The sequence below is a fragment of the Primulina eburnea genome, unplaced genomic scaffold (assembly GCF_022965805.1).
Source record: "Primulina eburnea isolate SZY01 unplaced genomic scaffold, ASM2296580v1 ctg579_ERROPOS2970300, whole genome shotgun sequence".
NCBI classification, from domain to species: Eukaryota; Viridiplantae; Streptophyta; class Magnoliopsida; order Lamiales; family Gesneriaceae; genus Primulina; species Primulina eburnea.
The window spans coordinates 352866-360075 of record NW_027331364.1 but is presented as its reverse complement, the minus strand read 5'-3'; the positions used below and the strand labels follow the sequence as shown (position 1 = coordinate 360075).

The following is a 7210-nucleotide window of genomic DNA, read 5'->3' as shown; positions in this document are numbered from 1 at the left end:
TTACATCAACAATTGTGAATTTACACTTTCACCCTTAATTAATCATGTTTCTCCTTGAATGGTGAATTTACACTTTTACCCTAATTATTTTAATACAACACCATTTCTCATACGCTTCCTCCATCACACCCCCACTTCCCCTTTCCCCTTTCCGTCGCTTTTTCCTTTATACACCAAACTCCTACTCTATTTAATTTCGCCTCTCATAATCTGATTCCAAACAAATACAGTTAATGAATTTTGATAATTCCAATGAAAAAAAATTAAATTAGGCAATGAGATCTATTTTCTTTGAACCGTAAACCGATTTCGGAACTCTCTCTCGTAAACCATACCAGCTAATTTCCGTCCATGGTGGACACTTGCTAACATCATTGGTTGTTTTATATTTCTTCGATCATACTTACTTATATTTATTCTTTTGGAATGTGCTTATATGTGTTGAGACATTCTACGTCCGTATGGTCAATATGGTGTTTGTATATTTTGTTTGCTGGTATATTACTCATCGTTTAAACAATGAAGATTTGTTTGAAAATCGTTGCAGTAAATTGAGACCAAATATTGCATATAAGATGGCCAATATGTAGTCTCACGATTTTCTTAAGATATGTAGTTTCAGAACACCTATTAGATTATTACCATTCAAGTTGCGGAAATTGGATAAATTTAAACTATCACATTTTCATGGAACATATATCTGGGATGAGAAAATCTGAGAATATGAATGTGGCAGTGCCATGACTTCCTGCGGGTGGTGCACATAGTACCTTACATGTTCTGGGGATGCAACTGATTCACGTGATATTGCTTTTTTTTTTTGTGAGTGTATTACTATTACTTGAGTAGTGGGGTGACCATTAGGGTTGATGAAATATGGATTGGTGATTTTTTTTTATTAAAACATGAAATGAACCAATTTTGTTGTTTTTGATTGGCTCAATAACGTGACTGCATCAATTTCGTGGTTTTAAACAACTGTGTTGTTATGAATATTTTTTTTTATTTCAGTGTTCAAGTTTATATATGTAGAGTGACTTGAATCTTGATAAGTAGTATTTTATTTCCTCCTACATATAACTGATTTATTTGAATTGATTTGGCAACTTCGATTTCCTCATCAATTAATTCCGATTTGCTCATCCACAGAGAAATTCACCATGGGCTGAACACCTTCACTTACCTCATCCAAAAGGTTTGCATTTAACATTTTGCTCAAGACGTATTTAGTTTTTTTTTATTAATATTTCATTTTCATATCATCATTTTAATATTGTAACATTTTGCATGTCTCCCTCACTAATGTAACGAAGTAGCTAATGGTTTCACACAAATCAATCTCGTCTTACTCCAGGATTGTCACTATTGTGATACGATATAATATTCCGAAATTATTTTTATCAACAGGTTGATTCGAAGATAATAGCTCTAAGGCTATTTTTAATATGCCATAAGAATCAAACTACCAAGGTATAATTTTTCTTTATAGGCTACTATGAGCCTCACCGATCGCATAAAATAATTAGTTGTCTCGTGTTTTATACTTGATGTCGTCAAATGTATTAATATTAAAGCCATTTGCAGCAAGTGCCTCAAAAGTCATAATAAGGACTGAGAACACATCTGAGCCAAGAAATAAAAAGAAAGAAAGAGGTTCTAAGTCAAGCAGGTTTTCCAAACTTCGTTTCATCATTGTTTTGCACATTGTGATAAATTGTTATATTGTAAAAAAATATGATAACTACTTATCTTTATATCCTTATTATCATTTTGTACTTTATCTTGTCAAAATTATTTCATGGAAAAAAATATTACATTCGCATTAACATTTCTATGCAGTTCCATTTTCGATGTGCAAGTTTGAAATGGGACGAAAATCTATTTTCTACATCTTCATTTTTACTATTATTATTTTTTTATACTATAACATATATCTACTATACAATTTATTTTCCTTTATTTATTCTATGAAAAATGTATTATCTGATGATGATATCTTTATGCTTGCCGATGACGTGAAAAAAAAAAACAAGTGTCTCAAGGCAATTGATGGATAAGAATATTTCTTTGAAGCATGTACAAGAAATATTACAACTCGGTATATGGTTTCCAAAATAAATTTACATAAGATGATGTTACTAAATATTAATATAAATATATAATTAAATATGTACTTGTAAATGATATTATGTAATATGCATAAATATTAAAGCTTTACTCTTTTCTCACAGGACATGCATTACTGCTTTAAGGCAACTATATGCGAGATTGAGAATAAATCAAACCCATGATATGAAGCTTGTGCTAGTTGTCTCAAAGCAATCATCAAAACAACGAAAAGAAAAAGTGTGCAAATTGGACAAAACAACCTGTTCAAATTATGCAAAGGTATGAATCATATTCTCAAATGTTTTAGTGATGTTAAAAAATTCTACTTATACTTTGATGCCACGTGAATTTCAATAGGTATTCACTACAAGAAAAACGGGCTACAACAACGGATAAAATCCGTTGTCGTAGCCTTTTAAAAACTGTTGTAACAGATGGTGTTGTTGAAAGTCCGTTCAACGACAACGGTTTTTATCCGTTGTGGTAGGTAGCATTTGCGACGGTATATAAAACCGTCGCTAAATCCATTCGCAACGGTTTTAATCATAACCGTCGCAACATTTAGCGACGGCCTACATATAACAACCGTCGCTAAATTTAGCGATGGTCAGCATATAAAAACCGTCGTTGTCGTAACATTTAGCGACGGTCTTTAATCATGCATTCCGTCGCTACTTTGTTTCGAAAAATAAAAAAAAATTCTTTTAATAATTTAATAAATCTAAAAGAAAGTAACAATCGAAACTATAATCGTGTAAAAGAGAAAAATTTTAAGTGTTTTAAATGTAAGAGAAAAAAATTTTAAGTGTTGTGAAGGGATAAAATAGTGTTTGAGAAAAATTTTAATTGTTGTGTGAAGTGATAAAATTGTGTATGAGAGAAAAATTTTAAGTGTTGTGTGAAGTGATAAAATTGTGTATGAGAGAAAAATTTTAAGTGTTGTGTGAAGTGATAAAAATGTGTATGAGAGAAAAATTTGAAGTGTTGTGTGAAGTGATAAAAATGTGTATGAGAAAAAATTTTAAGTGTTGTGTGAAGTGATAAAATTTTGTATAAGAAAAGTTTAAGTGTTGTAGTAGTGAGAAAAATTTGAAGTGTTGAAAAATTTTAAATGTTGTGAAGGAGAAAAAGTTTAAGTGTTGTGCAAGAAAATGGAGTGGAACGCGGGTATTTATAGTGAGTTGGCGACGGTTTGTTGTTAAACCGTCGCCAAAATTTAAATTAGCGACAGTTTTAATTTTATCGTCGCAAAATTTAGCGACAGGTTTTGAAATACTGTCGCATGTTTTAATTTTGCGACGGTTGTAATTCACACCGTCGCGAAGTTTGGTGACGGTAGTTTAAAAACCGTTGCTAAATTTAGCGACAGATAACATTAAACCGTTGCTAATTTTAAACATGCGACGGTATGATTTAAAACAGTCGCTATAATTAGCGACTGTTTATTCAAACTCGTCGCTGATCTTAATTGAGCGACGGTTAATGGCCAACCGACGCTAATTTTAGCGACGGTTGTTTGAAATTTCGTCGCTAAATTTGACAACGTCTTCCCCTCCCGTTGTTATTTGTCCAAAAACCACGCTATTCGACAACGGTTTCTTAAAACCGTTGTCTATTTTCCAAAAAAACCACGCTAATAGACAACGGTTCTATGAACCGTTGTCATTGACCCTAAAACCGTTGTCTTTGACCCCCCAAAGACAACAGTTTTAAAAAACCGTTGTCTTTGATCCCCAAAAGACAACGGTTTTGGCTAAAACCGTTGTTAAAAACTCTACGATAACGGTTTTGCACAAAAACCGTTGTCGTATGTGTGTTGTTGTATGGCGTTTTTCTTGTAATGATTGTTTAACGATGACAGTGCAAGATAATGACACATCAGAAAGACTTATATTGTTTGAAGATGTTGCCTCAGATTTTATTGGTTGTTCAGTGAATGAGTATATTGAATTACTCAAAAAAGTATACATAATTGTAATTGTAAATCATATTGTCAAGTTTCCAAATGTTTATTATTAAACTTCCAATTTAAACTATATAATAACAAGAACTGGATGAGAAAAAATTTCTCATTGCTCTTGACAACTCAATCAAGGAAGAGCAGCATATGTTTCTTTTCAAGATGAATCAAGAAATTGTTAAGCAGAAAAAGGAACTATCTATAGTAGTGGATGGCTTCCAAAGGCCGTTCTTAGATATCTTCGATACCAAACAGCCTGGAAAGCAAATGACGGCTGCTAGTTTCCAGGATCGCAAAAGGAAAAAAAAAACAGATTCACCAAAAACTACAACTATGTTAGATGATGTACAAGTATCAAAGCATGCAAAAGATGGAAGTTTTGAAATCGAAGTTTACAAGAAAATTGCTGCATTTACTCAAAGAAGAAGACGTGTATTGAAGCAGAAGTTAAAGTGATCAGCTTAAAAAAAATATCTATATCGATAGTGATTAGCGTATAAAAGGAAAAATATTGAATAGTTCTTATTTATTTGGCATCGGTAGTATTATATGAATGATTCCTTATAAACAAATTTGGTATATTTTCACATTTGTAGTATTACATCAATTATTCTTTACAAAAATATTGGTTTTTTTTTTTTTTTTCCATTTGTATTTCTTCGTATATTACTCACGTGCGTTGCACGTGCTTTTTCCTAGTTAAAATAAAGATCGTTTATACATAGCTTTTCATTGTGAACACTCGGCCAACACTTGGCTCGACGTGCACCTACTCTAACAAGTACATGCTGAGAATAGGTTGTATTCTCGATATGGTTTATGTGCTGATTTTGATACATGTTATGAATGTTTATTTCATGCTTTTATACTTGTTATATGAAATGCATGTATACATGATTTATAATGAGAATGTATTTCTCACCGGAGTTATCCGGCTGTTGTCTTGTTTGTATGTGTGCATGGCAACAGGTGGAATAGGATCAGGGTCAAGAAGAGAACGAGGCTGGACTAGATAGCGTGGAGATCCGGGCTTCGAAGCAACTTAGGATTCAACACTGATATGTAGTTGAACCTAGTTGAATTCTTGTAGATAACACAGGATTGTATGTTTATGTTTAATATGTAATTTGAAGTAAATTACATTACTTTTCCGCTTTGCATTTTAAAAAAAATAATTTAGACACTGTTTATACTAATTGATTTATTAGTCATAATTATGATTTAGAACATGATTAGTGTCCGGATCCCCACATGATTCTTGGCTGATGGAATTGCTGAAATGAAGACTCATCACAGTTCTATATATATATGCCATGTGTCATCATAAGAAACAAAGGTGGATTTCTCGCATGCAGCACCGCGGGTGCGCTCCATCTAGACCGCAGGTGCGCTCAGGCTTCGGCAGTTCATCCAAAATTGCATAAACGTCGACCGCGGGTGCGGTCCGAGTTCGTATAAAATTTCCTACCCTACTAGCCATTCACCGCGGGTGCGGTATCTTCTTAGCGCGGGTGCGCTCAATCTCCAGTAGCAACCCTCAAACTTGCTGTCCATGAACTGCAAGTGCAGTCCATTTCATAGTGCAGGTGCGGTGTCAATTGTTCAAAAAGCACACCCTACTGCCACTCAACCGTGGGTGCGGTATAAAAAAGGGCGCGGGTGCGGTCTCTTCTTCAAGCAACATTTCATCATCTCATCTCACTTAATACCTCTCGTTACATGTCATGCATACTCATATCTTCGAATATCACCTCAATGAAGACTAATAAATCTAGTGCTTCTCATTACATGTCATGCATTCTCATATTTTCGAATATTACATCAATGAAGACTAATAATCGCAAGCCTTACAGATGTAATACCATGTTTCATTGGTAGGGGACATTGTGATGTCCGAACATGCAGATAGGTGCTCTTTGTAGAGTGCACTGAACAACCCTCCATAAAGGACTTTCCAAGTGGTTCTCACTTATCGTGTGGAAACGTCCTAGTTTATGGTTGTACACCATTAGTCCTTATGACCCGGGACAACATTGAGACTCTATGTGCTAGCATTGTACTTTGACTTGTTTACCGACTCATATGGGGTCATCAGGTGGCAAGGAGTCGATGCATTGTAGTCGGGGATTCACCGCTTACCTTCGGGTATGGATATCATATGTGTATGTAGTATGAAATCTCTGATCAGAGTATGGTGGTAATTATGAAAGGGGTTTCGTAGATTACACCATCTATGCATGTTCGACATGACACATAGTATCGATTCATTAACAAATCTCGATATACCAATGGTTGTCGAATCGGTCGGGATATATGAGTTGAAGGGACCGTACTGTACGCTAACCATAATTAAATGGTTCTTGCAGGCACTATCATTTGATACCTAGGGAATCATGTAATCGATGCTGCTAGGCGTTTAACATGATTGGTTGGGTATTCTCAGACTTGAGTTCTGATGTTCTTAATATCAAGGAGTTGATAAGTAAGAATGGAGCAACTGGGGTATGCTCGAATAAAGACATGTTTAGTCCGAATCACATAGAGATGTAAACCCACGGCTAGTTGTATATATGAACCATTGAGGGCCACACAAGTGCTAGCTTTCTAGATCCCGTTGAGAAGTAAAATAGTTCAATGTGTTGAACGGCTTATAAAGGAGTTTATAAGCATAAATAAAAATAGAAGTATAACTTCTATAAGGAGAATGTAACTTTTAATTTGAAGAAGTGTTCCTAAATTAAAAGTTGGTCAAACGAGTAATGTATTTGAAAATTGTGATTTTCATATGCATTATTATGGACTAAATTAAATTAATTCAAGTGTTGAATTAATTAAACATTAGTGGACCTAGTAGAGTCCAAATAATTAAATTAATTCAAGTGTTAGATTAATTAAACAACATTGGGCCTTGTAGAGCCCAATTAGAAATAATTATTAAACTAGTGGGTTTGAGCAAAATCAAGTAATGGTTAAATGGACTCAAATGTGTGAGACATTTAAATAAAGGTCCATGGGCCTTGTAATTGTTACAAGCCCAAGTCATAAGGCATGATTGGAAGGTGAAGGGTTGGAGACAACTTTTTAGTTAATTGCATGGCATGCACATGCACCTTTTTTCTTTAAATGTTTCCCCAACCAAGA

General features: G+C 34.2%; 1 long non-coding RNA gene across 2 annotated transcripts; it reads left to right on the top strand.

The window, feature by feature from the left end:
* The first annotated feature begins 1099 nt into the window (after positions 1-1099).
* Positions 1100-2374, top strand: LOC140821476 (uncharacterized). Of its 2 annotated transcripts, none has more exons than XR_012115752.1 (3): positions 1100-1195; positions 1585-2076; positions 2232-2374. It is a non-coding gene; the product is annotated as an uncharacterized lncRNA (long non-coding RNA). The 2 variants fall into 2 exon arrangements; XR_012115751.1 differs by lacking the exon at positions 1100-1195 and adding an exon at positions 1412-1470.
* Positions 2375-7210: the final 4836 nt, after the last annotated feature.